This window comes from Musca domestica, unplaced genomic scaffold (genome assembly GCF_030504385.1).
Source record: "Musca domestica strain aabys unplaced genomic scaffold, Musca_domestica.polishedcontigs.V.1.1 58, whole genome shotgun sequence".
In the NCBI taxonomy this organism is placed as follows: domain Eukaryota; kingdom Metazoa; phylum Arthropoda; class Insecta; order Diptera; family Muscidae; genus Musca; species Musca domestica.
The window spans coordinates 478,069-494,762 of NW_026712360.1; the positions used below are offsets into that span (position 1 = coordinate 478,069).

The 16,694-nt window shown below is 40.4% G+C and overlaps 1 protein-coding gene and 1 non-coding gene across 2 annotated transcripts in view; one reads left to right on the plus strand and one right to left on the minus strand.

The window, feature by feature from the left end:
• LOC101897111 (ecdysone receptor) overlaps positions 1-16,694 on the plus strand; it is a 188,050-nt gene that overhangs the window by 56,934 nt on the left and 114,422 nt on the right. The gene's annotated exons all lie outside the window — the stretch shown is intronic.
• Positions 958-1,029, minus strand: TRNAD-GUC (transfer RNA aspartic acid (anticodon GUC)). The gene has a single exon. It is a non-coding gene; the product is annotated as a tRNA-Asp (tRNA).

The following is a 16,694-nucleotide window of genomic DNA, read 5'->3' on the forward strand; positions in this document are numbered from 1 at the left end:
ATTTCCATTGGCCGTCTGAAGGCCATAATTCGTGCCAACGGTGACCAATTCGAACAGGTCTAAACTTTTTCTAAAATTCGATGCTATTTCCGACACTTTTTTTGCTAAATTAAAAAAAAAAATTGTTGACATTATGGCGTTTTACTGATCTATTCTTGATCAGCGTAAAATTCTAAGTCGATTTAGCGACGTTCGTCTTTCCGTCTACCTGTCTGTCTATTGTAATCTGCCTATCTTTCGGACGAATTGAGATAGAAGGCTAAAATTTTGCACACATGTTTTTTTTCCAGTAGGCAGGTTAAGTTCCTAAATGGGCCATGTAGGTCCTCGTTTTCATATAGCCCCCATATAACGGTACCTCCCAAAATTCGGTATTTTGACGATTTTAGCGCCATTATTCACCGGCATTGTTTCAAATTACGTATTTAGGGTTCGTAATGGGAACTACAGCCTATGACAGAAAATTGTCTGTGCAGCTCCACGTCTTCGTATAGGCCCCATATATCAGTACCTCCCTATATTCGGTATTTTGACGAGTTTAGGTACAATACCTACCGAAATTGTTTGAGATGTCGTATTTGACGTTAGTAATGGATGCTATAGCCTGTAACAGAAAATTGTCTATGCTGGTCCAGGTCTTCGCACTGCTCCGATATAACGGTACCTCCCTATATACGATATTTTGATAATTTTAACTTCATTATTCACCGTTTATTTACTATGACAAACAGTGCCTATGAGGTCCACGTCGTATAGACCCTAATATAACTGCTATTCATTTGGTATTTTTAAAATTTGAATAGCATTTTTTAAGGATTTTATTTTTTGAAAATTTCCAAATCCGTTCCAAATGGTGGAGGGTATAAGAATATCGAATATTTATTGTATTCATTATGTCAATTTATGGAATCAAAAAATAAATTATTTAACAATGAAAAATTAAAAAAAATTGTAAATCTCCCCGACGGGGAATTGAACCCCGGTCTCCCGCGTGACAGGCGGGGATACTAACCACTATACTATCGAGGATGTTGTTTGGGTTCTAACAAATAGTGTATTTATGTTCTATACGCAAAGAAAAGCAGAGATCACAAAAATTCACACAGACTATTTCTATCTTTTGACGGGAAATCTGTGTGAGTGTGTGTGTGTGGTCGCAAATTCTGGTGTCTGAAGATTTATGAGCAGCAAATTTCAAAAAACCCAAAATTCTTGCAGTGTAAAATTTTTGATTAAAAATTAATTGTTGTAAATTTGCTGCAATTAAGGTAAAAATACATGCCATGCATCGGTATGGAGTTTTATTGTTCCAGTTCTAAAAAAAATAAAACCTGTTAAAGGGACATTGCCCTGCATTTTATATCTCGTCGATCTTTATCAATTTCCAAAAAATACACAATTTTTTATTCTGAAAAACTCATTAATTCACCAAATTTCGCTTTTTTTGCACTTGGCTTACATCTCTGATAAAATTTGAGACATGAAATAAAATCGACAGCACCGAAAAAAATATCCAATCAATTTTTAATTGTTTGCAATTTTTTTTCTTATTTTTTGTAATTTTTTTTTATCAACAACAAAAGTAAGACAGACAGACAGAATGCCAAAAGATAATTTATTATTTTTGGCTACCTCGCAAAAAACAAAAGATATTTATTTTAAGTAGACATTTGTTTTTTTTTTCTTCTTTTGTAACAAAAGATAATGAAATTACGCATTACTCCGTGTTTTCTTTTCCATCGTTCTCCTCCAGTCCGGCGAATATTGCATTCACGTGTCGCCATTTGGCAAATATTTTTCTCAAGATAGGCCGACCAAAACTCAATTAGATAAAATAATGGAGTTTTTTTTTTTTGAACTGCAACAATGTTTTTGTTTTCTAATAACGATTATCAACAGGAAGTTCAATTATTTCATGGAAAAATATATTTTGTAAAAAAGAGAAGAAGGAGAAGGATATACACACATTGGAGCCTTATGGCGGCGACTGTTTTATACCCTACCAAAAAGACGGAAAACTCAAAAATTTTAGCTATTTGAAATATAGACAAAAAATCGTCTAAAAATATATGAAGATTTCAATTCTGATCGTTCAATTTTCGGACAGATTACAAAGCACTCAAATCCTACACTATTGAATCTAGCATTTCCAAAAAGCCAGACACAGAGCGAGGACAAGTGACAGGAGAGTCGAATACTTGGTAATTGGATTGTAAAAAATCTGAAGATCAAAAGGTCGACTTTTACGCTGAAGGAAAATATCGAAAAGGCGACGTATCCCTATTCCTTATACAGAGAACATCTTCTTTATACGCAGGGCTTCTTCTATACAAAGAAGATATATTTTAAACACAAAGGGCCATTTCTTCCGAGTACACAGAAGACCGACCACTTCTTTTCCCAAGAAACATTTTTTATACCTTGTTTTCTGGACAAAGAGGCTGTTTTTCCCCTCCCTCAGAATACCTTAGACCTCACGAAGAATCTCTTTTTTTTTCCTACACCAAAGTCCATTTCCTCCGAGTACGCAGAAGACCGAACATTTCTATTCCCAAAAAAAAAAACATTTTTTTATACTTTTTTATCTGAACACGGAGGCTGTTTTTCTTTCCCTCAAAAGATCTTAGGTCCCACGAAGGACCTCTTTTTTCTTTTCTCTGCTTTAAAGAAAACATGGTCTTCTTTTTGGTACAACAATTTGTACATTAAGTATAGTCGCTATATAGCCGATTTTTTATAATTAAAGAAAAATTCCAGTAGATTATGAATGAAGAACTAACAAGTAAACAAGCAGTAAGTTCGGCCGGGCCGAACTTTGATTACCCTCCACCATTTGGAACGAATTTGGAAATTTTCAAAAAATAAAATTCGTTAAAAATTCTGTTAAAATCTTAAAAATACCGAATATAGGTAGTCGCCATTATATTGAGGTCTATACGAAGACGTGGACTAGCATAGGCAACTTTTGTCATAGGCCATAACAATATTCAAATACGAAACTTGAAAAAAAAAACTCATCAAAATACTGAAAATAGGGAAGTACCGATATACGGGGGCTATACGAAGGCATGGACCTGCACAGACAATTTTCTGTCATAGGCTGTAACATCCAATACGAACGTCAAATACGACATTTCAAAAAATTTCGATGGGTATTGTACCTAAACTCGTCAAAATACCGAATATTGGGAGGTACCGTTATATGGGGGCTATACGAAGACCTGGACGTGCATAGACAATTTTCTGTCATAAGCTGTAGTATCCATTACGAACTTCAAATACCTAATGTCGCTAAAATCATGAAAATACCGAATGTAGGGAGGTACCCCGTTATATGAGGGCTATACGAAGACGTGGACCTGCACAGACAATTTTCTGCCTTAGGCTGTAGTATCCATTACGAACTTCAAATACCAAATTTGAAACAATTCCGGTGAAAAATGTCCTTAAAATCATCAAAATACCGAAGTTAGAGAGGTACCGTTATATGGGGGCTATACGAAAACGTGCACCGACATGGCTCATTTACGAACTTAACCTGCCTATTGGGAAAATATGCATGCGTGAAAAATTTTAGCTTTCTATCTTAATTCGTTCGAAGGATAGCATGATTACAACAGACAGACGGATAGACGGACTGACAGGCAGGCAGGCAGACGAACATTTCTAAATCGTCTTAGAATTTTACGCTGATGCAGAATATATTTAGTTTGGGGGTCTATCATGAATATTTCGAGGAGTTACAAGCGGAATGACAAAGCTAATATAGCCCCCATAGAATGGTGGAGGGTATAATTATCTGAGGATGAAAAGGTGGACTTTTTCGCTAAAGACAAACATCGAAACGGCTCAAAGCCCTCCTTTTTCTTGACTACGTATCCCTATTCTCTGTTCAGAGGACCTCTTCGTTGTATGGAGGTCTTCTTCTATATACAGGGTGAGATGAAAAAACTGCAGCCAACTTCAGACTGCTGTCATTAAGTCACTCGTCCGACAGCTGTTAAAATTATTCCAGAGACAGCTCATTATATTGTTTACAAGCGTGCAAAAGAATTTTGGTGAGAATTTTCCGGAAAAAAAGTTATTCGTGATGGAATTCAATCGTGATGGTGTGATTTCTTTATATTTAGCTGGAAAACCACAAGTGGATATAGTTGGAGCACTCCATCCAGCATTTAAATGTGAATAAATCTTTTGTGTTTCGTACCATCGTTCGTTACCGTGGTACTGGTAGCGTAGCCTGACGTCAAAGAAGTGGGCGGAAGATAACAGCTTCACAACTTCAGCACAAATGGTTCGAAATGTAAAGAAGCGACTTGATCGAAACCTGCATCGCATTGCCCGAAAAATGGCTCGTGAGCTGAACATATCGCAATATTCCATTCGGCAAATATTGAAAAATGAGCTCGGGGTAAAGCCATTGAAATTCCAAAAGGGGCAAGAACTTACATCGCAACTGAAGGAAAATAGACTCAAAAGAGCTAAAGAGTTGCTTCGCTTGACCGAAAGTGGTGAACTGCCAAATTTGGTTTTCTCCGATGAGAAAACATTTGTTGTCCAGCAGTTTGTAAACAAACAAAGTGATCCGCTCGTGTCTACTTTCTAAAGTGGTCAGCTGAAAATGTGCACCTTCGGTTGGCCACCAGCTCAAGAACTCAAGCGCCGCCCACGATGATGGTGTGGGCCGCCATAACAGCCGATGGTCGCTCTCCGCTCGTATTAATCGACCATGGCATCAGAACAAATGCCGAATATAATCGCGAAAAGAGGGGGGAGTATTTAAGCCTTGGGCACGCAAACATTATGGCCGCAAACCTTGGACATTCCAACAGGACTCAGAAACATCGCACTCAGCACGCGCCACCCAAGAATGGTTACAAAATGAGGTTCCTCGCTTCATTCCAACGCACAATGGCCACCAAAATCTCCGGATACCAATCCGTTGGACTATTGTGTCTGAAGTATTTTGGAAAGTATGGTTGGCACCTAAAAATACCAAAGTGTCGATCAGCTCAAGCAAGTGCTTTGCCGTCAATGGGCCAAAATACCGCAAAGCAACATTCGGGCAGCGTGTGATGGTTTTCATGGCCGTTTGAATGCCATACTTCGTGCCAAAGGTGACCAATTCGAACAAATCTAAACTTATTCTGAAATTCGATGCTATTTCCGAAATTTCTTGCTTTCATTCAATAAAATTAAAAAAAAAAATTGTAAAAATTATGGCGTTTGACTTTGTTGCAGTTTTTTTATCTCACCCTGTATAGAGATCGCCCTGATTTTACGGATTTTGGGGGTCCTGGTCATATTTTTCCAATCCATTTGGCCTGGTCCTGGGGGATCCTGGACATATTTTCCCAATCCATTTGGCTTTAACTTCAGTTCTCAGAACCTATAACCCCCCATCGCAGAGAATTCCAATTTAGATCTATGCTTCCGAGTAGTGTCCATTTACAGGACCCTCCAGTTTTTACTTTTTTTTCGAGGGTCTTGACGATATTTCCAATATATTTTTTCTTAAAAATTGTATTTTAGGTTTCATAACAACATGCAGGAATTGTTCCATTCGATCCTGGGCCAAGTTGTCCCACTGTAGGACCCAAATAAGTATGACTGGCATAAAAAGGGCATAACTTAAAAAGGAGAATTTATTGTAATTTCAAAATATGGATCCTGTGGATCCTATGCTGATATACATAAATGGAAGTGCTGTAGGGTATGCCTACAAACCCGGCTCCTTCTCTTTCAGATCAATATTTGTTTGGTAAAGCATAACCAGACAGACTTCCAGCATTTGTTTCGCCGCTGCAGTTTGAAAGCCAAACTCTGTTTTTGAAGTGCCTGCAAATTTCAAGGACAATAAATTCACATTTGATGGCTACTCCCCTCCTTTGTCTCTCCTTAAAACCAGAAACCAGTTCTACTTCACTTTGGCAAAGCAAGCCAAGGAGAACAGATCCTGAGACCGAAGAACAAACAAAGAAAAACAAATTGCCGAATAATGGCATTTGGCCTATATATGGTTCCAGGTAAACTTAATTTCAGACCAAACAGAAAAAATGAGAAAACAAATAGAAACGGGTTGAAGGGGGGGAAAGAGGACCGGACCGGACCTCATAAGCCACCTTAAAACAATAGGGGAACTTTATTGGTTTTCAGCGGGTTTAACCCTTAATAAATTTTAAAGTTCTACCATGGCAGGAGAAAAGCAGCTGTTGTGTGTCAAGGGAAGAAGACAAGACGCCACTGAGAACCACAAGGAGGAGGAGGAGTAGAAGGAGTAGGCATAAAGTCAGCAGAACTTTGTTGTGCTTCAGCTTCTTCTTCTTCGTGTTCCTCTGTTTTGGCTTGGCAAATTTGTCGTCTCACAGAACAAAAAACAAAAAAAAAAAAAAATACAGAGCCCGAAAGAACAAAACAAAGAAAGCCACGAAATACATAAATACCCACAGACAAAAAATCGACTGACTGACTGACTGTCAGATAGACAGACAGACATGGCTGGCTGGCTTCTAGAACAACATGTGTGTATGAGTGTACATACATATCGGTGTCTCTGCAAAAATCGTGATTGTGTGTGTAGACATCCTCCGAAAACACACCCTGTGTACTCCCCTCTCTGGAAAGGCAATGTAAGTGGCTGGCTGGCTGACTGGATGTGTGCGTGGCTCTGTGTGTCAGTTAAACCTCCCGAAAAAAACTGGTGATGTGCTCCTTTTTTTTTTTTTTGGTGGTAATTTTATTTTGAGAATGTATTGAATATTGCCTCCGTGTGTGTGTAAGTGTATCTGTGTGTAAATTTGAAACTCGGTGTGTGTGTATTTTTCAAGATCAAGGTCAACCAACACCGACTGGCACATGTTGTGCTTTCATTTAAAACAAAAACAGCAGCAGCAACAACCACAACAACAACAACGACAACAATAGGATCACACCAAAGCAGCCAAAACTGCACAAACAAGTTGGCGTGGTTGTTTTGTTGTTGTTTTTGTTGCTGTTATTTTTGCGTATTTGTCGTTAGGGTTTGTTTCGTTGCATTTCTGTCGTTTGTTTTTTGGATTTCTTTTTTCGTTGTGTTTTGTTGTTGTTTTTGTTGCTGCTGTTTTTGCTGGAGAACAAAGCAAATTAAATGGCCGTCGTTCAATAAATTACAATCCAACAAATGTCCGCCGAAAAATAAAGCGAATTGTTAGACGACAGACAAATAAATTTATTTTCATATGTCGGCCATATGAAGTGCTGTGTGTGGTGCGGTGTGTGTTTGTGGGTGGAGGTGATGGAGGGGGAGGGTGAAGGGGTGGTTGTGTATAGAGATGGGGGACTTTGAGCTTCCTTTTGCTGCAACCACAGGCATTTTGAATGCAAACTTCGTGATAACTTGCCTTCTAGACAGTAGGGCCTACAATTATTGCATTCTTTCGGTGGATTTCAGAAGCATAGTCGAAGGAGCAAAATATAGGTCTTTATATCCATAGAAGATTTCATGAAGGACTTTCATCTAAAGAAGCCATCTTTTATCCAAAGAAGACCTCTCGAATGTTTCAAAAGAGGACCTCTTAAAAGACCTTTATCTATAGAAGGCCTGCTAAGAGCCTTTTATCTCTAGAAGAAAAGTTAAGGGTCTTATATTTCTAGAATACTTATTGAAGCTTTTCTATATATGGAGAACAAGTCGAGGGTCTTGTATCTTTACAAGAACTTTAGAAAGTCTCCCACCTCTAAAAAACCTGTCAAGGTCTTTTTCACGAAGACCTGTGGACGGTCTTCTTTCCATAGAAGACAGGTTAAAATTCGTTTATATGACTGATGCAGTGTGCTGAGAAGACACCTGCTTTACATTTAATGACGCCGGAAGCCATCTACCACAGAGTGAATTTCAGAAGGCACCTACTGTAGAATTGATGTTTTCCGAAGACATCTGCTGTAACGTAGATGTTGTCAGAAAGCATCTACCGAAATGTAGATGTCGTCAGAATAAATCTACCGTTGGGTAAAGTCGTTGGAAGACATCTACTGAGGAGTAGATGTCGTCAGAAGACGTCTACTGTGGGGTAGATGTCGTCAGAAGACATCTTCTGTGGAGTAGATGTCGTCAGAAGACATCTACTGTGGAGTAGATGTCGTCAGAAGACATCTACTGTGGAGTAGATGTCGTCAGAAGACATCTACTGTGGAGTAGATGTCGTTAGAAGACATCTACTGTGGAGTAGATGTCGTTGGAAGACATCTACTGTAGAGTAGATGTCGTCAGAAGACATCTACTGTAGAGTAGATGTCATCAGAAGACATCTACTGTAGAGTAGATGTCGTCAGAAGACATCTACTGTAGAGTAGATGTCGTCAGTAGACATATACTGTAGAGTAGATGTCGTCAGTAGACATCTACTGTAGAGTAGATGTCGTCAGAAGACATCTACTGTAGAGTAGATGTCGTCAGAAGACATCTACTGAGGAGTAGATGTCGTCAGAAGACGTCTACTGTGGGGTAGATGTCGTCAGAAGACATCTTCTGTAGAGTAGATGTCGTCAGAAGACATCTACTGTGGAGTAGATGTCGTCAGAAGACATCTACTGTGGAGTAGATGTCGTCAGAAGACATCTACTGTGGAGTAGATGTCGTTGGAAGACATCTACTGTGGAGTAGATGTCGTTGGAAGACATCTACTGTAGAGTAGATGTCGTCAGAAGACATCTACTGTAGAGTAGATGTCGTCAGAAGACATCTACTGTAGAGTAGATGTCATCAGAAGACTCCACAGTAGATGTCTTCGGACGACTTCTACTCTACAGTAGATGTTTTCGGACGACATCTACTCCACAGTAGATGTCTTCGGACGACATTTACTCTGCAGTAGATGTCTTCGGACGACATTTACTCTGCAGTAGATGTCTTCGGACGACATCTACTCTACAAATTGTTAGATTTAATGACCTCAAGAGTCTTCTATTAGAGAAAAGATGGCACCAAAAGTCATATATGGACCTGACTTTTGTTCAATTGAATCCTAGAATTGTATCTAAAATTCTGGAACATTTGGTTTTAAAGAGATGTTTTTGCAGAATACCCCCCATCCCTGTATAATTGGCCAGCATTTTTGTTATCTTACTCCTGGCAGCCTTTAAAAGTTTCGTGCAATGCAAATCCCCAATAAATTGCATATATTATGTAGGACGAAACCAATATTTTGTTCTTGAAGATTTTTAAGAAATTGATCCTTTTTTCAACTCCAAGGCCAGCAACATACAGTTGAGATAAAAATCCGACATGCATGCATTTAGAGGCAGTAATTTTGTTTTTTTTTAGTTTTTGAAGAGGAGTTCTGCCACAAAACAAGTCCTTGTGTTATTAAGACACACCTAACAACTAACTTCTGCTGTCTAGACATTGAACGTGTGTGTCGTATCGGGGCTGACTAAGTGTCCGTCCGTCCACAAAGTATCTAATTATATTTACTTGCAGCAGAATATTGGCCAATTTGGCAGACAGACAACTCACGCAATCTTTCTCTCTTTCGTTGCCAATATTTAAATGAAATTTTAGATTCGAAACATTCTGCTGTGCAAACTTCGACATATTTATGAGGAACCAAGCCAAACTTTGCTAAGCTAATGATATTTAATATTTTTTGCTGGCTGGCAGGCAGGCTTGCTGCTGCGGGGCTTAACGCATATCAATATTTCAATATTTACAGTAAGAATTTCAATGTCTCGCCTTGTTTCCGTTCTTTGGAAAAAAATATCAAGAAGGAAGGGCAAAAAGTGTGAGGATAAGTTGGAGAAGAGATATCACATGCCCACCCTTCCTTCGGCCATAACTAATGGTTGAGGAGAGTTTCATAATTTAAATTATTAATTTGAAAAAGAATGTCAGAAATAAAAGTTTCTTTTAAGGAAAAGATGCAGATATACACCATACCTAGGGGAAAATCTGGAGGTCTAAAGTAGATTTTAAAAGACTTTGATTATAGGGGACCACCTATACCTCATTTATTGAGTCGAAGGAGCTAAATATAGATCTATCTATCCAAGAAGACTTCATGAGAGTCTTTCATCCATAGAAGTCCTCTTGAAGCCCCTTTATCCAAAGAAGACTTTTCGAATTTTTCAAAAGAGGACCTCTTAAAAAACTTCTATCTATAGAAGACTTGCTAAGAGCATTTTATCTCTAGAAGAAAAGTTAAGGGTCTTATATTTGTAAAAAACTCTTCTATGTATGGAGGACATGCCGAGGGTCTTGTATTTATAGAAGAACTGTTGAACGTCTCCCACCTCTGGAAAACCTTTTGATGGTCTTCTTTCTATAGAAGACAGGTTAAAATTCGACAGATGAAGTCAGAAGACATCTGCTTTTTAGTTCGAAGCCATCTACCGTAAAGTAGATGTCCTCTGAAGACATCTTCCTCATTTATGGAAAGAAGACCATTTATATGACATATCAATAAGAAAAAATAGCTAACTTGCAGGTCTGGCCGAACTATATAACCTGCACCATTTGAAATGAACATTGCCAATTAAAAAAAATCCGTCAAAAAATACAGCTTAAATGAAAACTGTTATGTGGTTGCTTCAGTTTTTTGTCATAGGCTGTAGTACAGATTCCGAAATTTCAAGAGGAAATTTTGAAACAATTCCGATGAATAATGTCGTCATATGTGGGCTTTTCGAAGACGTGGTCCCGCATATGGTATTTTTTGTCATAGGTTGTAGCACCCATTAAGATCTTCAAGTACGAAATTTAAAATAATTCCGGTGAATAATGTCGCTAACATCATCAAAATACCGAATGAACGGAATGAGGGGCTATATGTGGGATATACGAAAACGTGGACCTGCATACAAAATTTTTTGTCATGGGCTTGAGTACCCATTGCGAACTTCAAATACGAAATGTTAAACAATTCCGGTCTATAATGTCTTCAGAATCATTAAATACCGAATATTGGGAGGTTCCGTCATATGGAGGCTATACGAAAACGTGGACTAGGCAGGTTAAGTTCGTAAATAGTCCATGTCGCTCAAAACAGACATTTGTGCAAAGTTTTAGGCTTCTATCTCAATTTGTTCGAATGATAGCGTAATTGTCAGAGACAGACAGTCGGACACACACACAGACGGACATTGCTAGATCGACTAGAATTTTACGCTGATCTAGATCTTTGTAGGGTCTAACATGAGTATTACGAGGAGTAACTAACCGAATGACAAAGTTAATATACCCTCCATAGAATGGTGGAGGGTATAAAAAAACTTGGCCCAACAGCTCCTCTAAGTAGCTTGGGATTCTTGAAATTCATCTGAATATCGAAACCGTCTTGAGGATATTTTATGTATAAAAGACCTCTTTCCGATCTATTATCTGTAGCAGATATTTTGGGGGATTTCTAGCAATACAGAATTCCTTGAAGGTCTTCTAGCCAAAGAAGGCCTCTTGGAGATCTCTATCATACAATACCTCTTACAGGCCTTCTATCAAATAAAGGCTTGTTATTTTTGTGCTCCGAATGAAATTTTGAAGGTTCCAATCAATGAAAGACCATTTGAGGGTTGTCTATCAAAAGAATAACAGCCTCAGGGCTCTTATCAATGGAAACCCTTTTAAAGTCCTTCCATAAGTCATATGTATGCCAAAAATCCAGCCAATAACTCTTCTCAGGGACTTGGAACTAATTTTCCGATAATATTTTTCATTTTTCTTCTTAAGGCTAATTTAAAATAAGAAAATATTAAATCAAAAATTTTCATGCCTAGAATACTTTTTTGTCTGGTTCTTCTTTATTGTTGTTATTTTATTTAGCAGAAACAACAACAACGACATTAAAGAAATTGCCTGAAACGGCAGTGGCTGCTTATCTCTTCAACTGACTGCCGGCTGGCTTGCCCTCCGTCCCGTCCCGTTCCTAACCCAGCCCAAAAACAAATGCTGCTCCGCAAAACCACCCAACCAGATGTTGGATCCATCCCCACCCTTCAAACAAAGGCTGTGGTATTTGTGCAGCGACTACAACAACAAAAAACGAAACATTTGCACCCGAGTCAGTCAGTCAGTCAGTCCGTCACTAAGTCATTCAGTCACTGAGACCGAGTGAATGTGTGCAACAACAACAACAAATAAATATTAAAAGTGAAATAAAAATAAAGAATTAATAAAGTGAAGCAACCGCATTCAAGGTCATGCGATAATTTCGCTTTTTTCCATTATTTGCTCAGCAGTGAAGCGAGCGAGCGATGAGCGACTAGCGAACGAAAAAACGGAAAAAAATGTAGCAGCGCATTTTTTTCCATTTCATTTCTTTCCATCGTCGGTCGTTATGGATTTATAACAATTTGTGCAATATTTACACACAGACACGTTCGCTCCCCCCCACGGCAGCAGAAGAAGAAAGAGGCGTAGGAGGAGAAAGAGGGCCAACGAAGAGAGTTACACAGAATTTGTTGGGGAAAAGGGAGGAGCATGGGGTATTGAAAATGGGGATCCAATCCAATACACTGAATATCAGCAACAACAACAACAATAGCACTCGCTCACACACAATCACGCTCCCCACCAAACCCAACAATCATCTTCATCATCGCCCGCCATCGCCATTGACTCGAGAGTGCAAATTAAATGTTGTGACGCTTGACTGATGATGATGCCGTTCCGTTTGTCCATTCGTCGCTTTTATAACTGCCGCTGCCACTTTCCTTTCTTTTTTTATTAATGCTTGTAATTGCAGACAACAACAACAACATAATGCATACATGTTTGGGTGTGTGTGTGTGTGCAGCCGATTTACCTTTTTTATGCATCCATTAAAAATCTCTGGAAAAAAATTGAACAATGTTGGCTCCCTCCCACTGATCTAGAGCAGAAGATAAGTCAAGTGCACAAACATGAAATTCCTGACGGGAAAAATGTTGGGAAATTCTTTGGAAAATCAATTTTTATGCAAAATTATGAAAAGAATAACTGGTACAGAATCTCTCTCCCAGAGACGTCCACTGTAGAGTAGATGTCTCCCAGAGACGTCTACTGTGGAGTAGATGGCTGTCGGTCGTCTTCTGTGGAGTAGATGACTGTCGGGTCGTCTACTGTGTAGTAGATGACTCCCAGAGACGTCTACTGTGGAGTAGATATCTCCCAGAGACGTCTACTGTGGAGTAGATGTCTCCCTGAGACGTCTACTGTGGAGTAGATGTCTCCCAGAGACGTCTACTGTGAAGTAGATGTCTCCCAGAGACGTCTACTGTGGAGTAGATGTCTCCCAGAGACGTCTACTGTGGAGTAGATGTCTCCCAGAGACGTCTACTGTGGAGTAGATGTCTCCCAGAGACGTCTACTGTGGAGTAGATGTCTCCCAGAGACGTCTACTGTGGAGTAGATGTCTCCCAGAGACGTCTTCTGTGGAGTAGATGTCTCCCAGAGACGTCTACTGTGGAGTAGATGTCTCCCAGAGACGTCTACTGTGGAGTATATGTCTCCCAGAGACGTCTACTGTAGAGTAGATGTCTTCCAGAGACGTCTACTGTAGAGTAGATGTCTCCCAGAGACGTCTACTGTGGAGTAGATGTCTCCCAGAGACGTCTACTGTGGAGTAGATGTCTCCCAGAGACGTCTACTGTGGAGTAGATGTCTCCCAGAGACGTCTACTGTGGAGTAGATGTCTCCCAGAGACGTCTACTGTGGAGTAGATGTCTCCCAGAGACGTCTACTGTGAAGTAGATGTCTCCCAGAGACGTCTACTGTGGAGTAGATGTCTCCCAGAGACGTCTACTGTGGAGTATATGTCTCCCAGAGACGTCTACTGTAGAGTAGATGTCTCCCAGAGACGTCTACTGTAGAGTAGATGTCTCCCAGAGACGTCTACTGTGGAGTAGATGTCTCCCAGAGACGTCTACTGCGGAGTAGATGTCTCCCAGAGACGTCTAATGTGGAGTAGATGTCTCCCAGAGACGTCTACTGTGGAGTAGATGTCTCCCAGAGACGTCTACTGTGGAGTAGATGTCTCCCAGAGACGTCTACTGTGGAGTATATGTCTCCCAGAGACGTCTACTGTAGAGTAGATGTCTCCCAGAGACGTCTACTGTGAAGTAGATGTCTCCCAGAGACGTCTACTGCGGAGTAGATGTCTCCCAGAGACGTCTACTGTGGAGTAGATGTCTCCCAGAGACGTCTACTGTGGAGTAGATGTCTCCCAGAGACGTCTACTGTGAAGTAGATGTCTCCCAGAGACGTCTACTGTGGAGTAGATGTCTCCCAGAGACGTCTACTGTGGAGTAGATGTCTCCCAGAGACGTCTACTGTAGAGTAGATGTCTCCCAGAGACGTCTACTGTGGAGTATATGTCTCCCAGAGACGTCTACTGTAGAGTAGATGTCTCCCAGAGACGTCTACTGTGGAGTATATGTCTCCCAGAGACGTCTACTGTAGAGTAGATGTCTCCCAGAGACGTCTACTGTAGAGTAGATGTCTCCCAGAGACGTCTACTGTGGAGTAGATGTCTCCCAGAGACGTCTACTGCGGAGTAGATGTCTCCCAGAGACGTCTAATGTGGAGTAGATGTCTCCCAGAGACGTCTACTGTGGAGTAGATGTCTCCCAGAGACGTCTACTGTGGAGTAGATGTCTCCCAGAGACGTCTACTGTGGAGTATATGTCTCCCAGAGACGTCTACTGTAGAGTAGATGTCTCCCAGAGACGTCTACTGTGAAGTAGATGTCTCCCAGAGACGTCTACTGCGGAGTAGATGTCTCCCAGAGACGTCTACTGTGGAGTAGATGTCTCCCAGAGACGTCTACTGTGAAGTAGATGTCTCCCAGAGACGTCTACTGTGGAGTAGATGTCTCCCAGAGACGTCTACTGTGGAGTATATGTCTCCCAGAGACGTCTACTGTAGAGTAGATGTCTCCCAGAGACGTCTACTGTAGAGTAGATGTCTCCCAGAGACGTCTACTGTGGAGTAGATGTCTCCCAGAGACGTCTACTGTGGAGTAGATGTCTCCCAGAGACGTCTACTGTGGAGTAGATGTCTCCCAGAGACGTCTACTGTGGAGTAGATGTCTTCCAGAGACGTCTACTGTGGCGTAGATGTGTCCCAGAGACGTGTACTGTGGAGTAGATATCTCCCAGATACGTCTACTGTGGAGTAGATGTCTCCCAGAGACGTCTGCTGTGGAGTAGATGTCGTCCAGAGACGTCTACTGCGGAGTAGATGTCTTCCAGAGACGTCTACTGCGGAGTAGATGTGTCCCAGAGACGTCTACTGCGGAGTAGATGTGTCCCAGAGACGTCTACTGTGGAGTAGATATCTCCCAGAGACGTCTACTATGGAGTAGATATCTCCCAGAGACGTCTACTGTGGAGTAGATGTCTCCCAGAGACGTCTACTGTGGAGTAGATGACTCCCAGAGTCGTCTACGGTAGAGTAAATGACTCCTAGAGGTGTCTACGTTAGAGTATATGGCTCTCGGGGACGTCTACGGCAGATTAGATGACTCTCGGGGGCGTCTACTGTAGAAAAGAAGACCTAAAGAGTAGTCTACTCTGGAGTAGACGACCTCTATAGTCATCTACTCTGGAGTAGATGACCTCTATAGTCATCTACTCTGGAGTAAATTGTCTGGAGTGGATGACCTCTATAGTCATCTACTCTGAAGAACATAATCTCGAGAGTCATCTACTCTTAAGTAGATGGTCTCGAGACGTACCTACTGTAGTAGTATTGAAAAAAATGCTAATATGACCACAAATCTGTTGGGCTATGACGTCATCTTTGCAAAAATACATGCACTTCTATACCTAATGTTAAATTGGAAATTAACGTGATGTCGGCACCTCTTTCGTTTGCTCTCACCTCTCCCCTCCCCGTTTTGCATTCTACAGTTAAATTTCAATAATTTCTTTTGATCTGATCGTCGGGACATACGCAATTTAATGCCAAAATTTATCTTTCTCACATTTTTTTTGTTCAAATGCTGGAACAAAAGATTTTGTTTTTTTTTTGGGTAATTTGTTATTATTTTTACAATATCAGTAATAAAACCGAACAACAACAACAACAAAGGCATGATAATCGTCGTGAACGATTATAAATCTCCTTTTCAGTTAACCAACACCAGAACCACAAAAAAAACAATAAATTATTGTCAAAATTTTGTAGGCACCGAAAAAAAGCAACAACGTCAAGGAATTACAGACAACGAGAACAACAACCACAAATACAAATTTGAAGATTAAAACAACAACAACAATAAAAATCTTCAAAGTGTTGTATTAATTAACAAAAGTGTTTTGCGTGATTCGATTTACTTTGTTGTTGGTGTGGTTGCTGCTGCTGCTGCTGACGATGATGGGTTTTTGCGTACAACAAATACACCAACAGCAACATCACCCTGCAACCCTCCCACCATCCGTCCCGCCAGCCATCATCCCATTTGGACTTTTATTGCCATTTTTTCGCATTATCTGCAAAGAAACGAAATTAAACGAAGACAGCAGCAACAACAACAACACCAACGACAATTGCCGAGAAGATGGCTGTGGAATTGTCTACAAAGTGAGAGACGTTCCGACTTTGTCGTAAGTTGTACCAACATATGTACGTACAATCATCCGACTCGTTGGGTACGGATATGAGTGTGTATGACATACCGCCAGAGTATGTAACGTTGGAGTACTTTTTGCGAGGAGTGTGATACTTGCTCATGTTGTTGTTGTTG